Source organism: Heptranchias perlo, unplaced genomic scaffold (genome assembly GCF_035084215.1).
Source record: "Heptranchias perlo isolate sHepPer1 unplaced genomic scaffold, sHepPer1.hap1 HAP1_SCAFFOLD_280, whole genome shotgun sequence".
Classification (NCBI taxonomy): domain Eukaryota; kingdom Metazoa; phylum Chordata; class Chondrichthyes; order Hexanchiformes; family Hexanchidae; genus Heptranchias; species Heptranchias perlo.
The window spans coordinates 182,799-185,172 of record NW_027139292.1 but is presented as its reverse complement, the minus strand read 5'-3'; positions in this window follow the sequence as shown (position 1 = coordinate 185,172).

Genomic DNA, 2,374 nt, shown 5'->3' with positions numbered 1-2,374 from the left:
TTGCAACTGATACCTGGATACAGAGAGAGGTGTAAATACCAGAGAATGTTGTAACTGATACCTGAAAACAGAGAGAGATGTAAATACCAGGGAATGTTGTAACTGATACCTGTATACAGAGATAGGTGTCAATACCAGAGAATGTTGTAACTGATACCTGTATACAGAGTGAGTTGTAAATACCAGAGAATGTTGTAACTGATACCTGTACACAGAGAGAGGTGTAAATACCAGAGAATGTTGTAACTGATACCTGTGTACAGAGAGAGGTGTAAATACCAGAGAATGTTGTAACTGATACCTGTATACAGAGAGAGGTTTAAATACCAGAGAATGTTGTAACTGATACCTGTGTACAGAGAGAGGTTTAAATACCAGAGAATGTTGTAACTGATACCTGTATACAGAGAGAGGTGTAAATACCAGAGAATGTTGTAACTGATACCTGTACACAGAGAGATGTGTAAATACCAGAGAATGTTGTAACTGATACCTGTGTACAGAGTGAGTTGTTAATACCAGAGAATGTTGGAACTGATACCTGTGTACAGAGAGGGTGAAAATACCAGAGAATGTTGTAACTGATACCTGTACACAGAGAGAGACGTAAATACCAGAGAATGTTGTAACTGATACCTGTGCACAGAGGGAGGTGTAAATACCAGAGAATGATGTAACTGATACCTGTGCACAGAGAGAGACGTAAATACCAGAGAATGTTGTAACTGATACCTGCATACAGAGAGTGGTGTAAATACAAGGGAATGTTGTAACTGATACCTGTGCACAGAGAGAGGTGTAAATACCAGAGAATGTTGTAACTGATACCTGTGCACAGAGTTGTAAATACCAGAGAATGTTGTAACTGATACCTGTACACAGAGAGAGGTGTGAATACCAGAGAATGTTGTAACTGATACCTGTACACAGAGAGATGTGTAAATACCAGAGAATGTTGTAACTGATACCTGAAAACAGAGAGATGTGTAAATACCAGAGAATGTTGTAACTGATACCTGTGTACAGAGTGAGTTGTTAATACCAGAGAATGTTGGAATTGATACCTGTGTACAGAGAGAGGTGTAAATACAAGGGAATATTGTAACTGACACCTGTATGCAGAGAGAGGTGTAAATACCAGAGAATGTTGTAACTGATACCTGTGCACAGAGAGAGACGTAAATACCAGAGAATGTTGTAACTGATACCTGTATACAGAGAGATGTGTAAATACCAGAGAATGTTGTAACTGATACCTGTGCACAGAGGGAGGTGTAAATACCAGAGAATGTTGTAACTGATACCTGTGCACAGAGAGAGACGTAAATACCAGAGAATGTTGTAACTGATACCTGTATACAGAGAGATGTGTAAATACCAGAGAATGTTGTAACTGATACCTGTGCACAGAGGGAGGTGTAAATACCAGAGAATGTTGTAACTGATACCTGTACACAGAGAGAGACGTAAATACCAGAGAATGTTGTAACTGATACCTGTATACAGAGAGTGGTGTAAATACAAGGGAATGTTGTAACTGATACCTGTGCACAGAGAGAGGTGTAAATACCAGAGAATGTTGTAACTGATACCTGAAAACAGAGAGAGTTGTAAATACCAGAGAATGTTGTAACTGATACCTGTGTACAGAGTTGTAAATACCAGAGAATGTTGTAACTGATACCTGTACACAGAGAGAGGTGTGAATACCAGGGAATGTTGTAACTGATACCTGTGTACAGAGAGAGGTGTAAATACCAGAGAATGTTGTAACTGATACCTGTATACAGAGAGAGGTGTGAATACCAGGGAATGTTGTAACTGATACCTGTGCACAGAGAGAGGTGTAAATACCAGAGAATGTTGTATCTGATACCTGTACACAGATAGCTGTGTCAATACCAGATAATGTTGTAACTGATACCTGTACACAGAGAGAGGTGTAAATACCAGAGAATATTGTAACTGACACCTGTAAACGGAGAGAGGTGTAAATACCAGAGAATGTTGTAACTGATACCTGTGTACAGAGAGGGTGAAAATACCAGAGAATGTTGGAATTGATACCTGTGTACAGAGAGACGTATAAATACCAGAGAATGTTGTAACTGATACCTGTGTACAGAGTGAGTTGTAAATACCAGAGAATGTTGTAACTGATACCTGTGTACAGAGAGGGTGAAAATACCAGAGAATGTTGGAATTGATACCTGTGTACAGAGAGAGGTGCAAATACCAGAGAATGTTGTAACTGACACCTGTATACAGAGAGAGGTGCAAATACCAGAGAATGTTGTAACTGATACCTGTACACAGAGAGAGGTGTAAATACCAGAGAATGTTGCAACTGATACCTGTATACAGAGAGAGACGT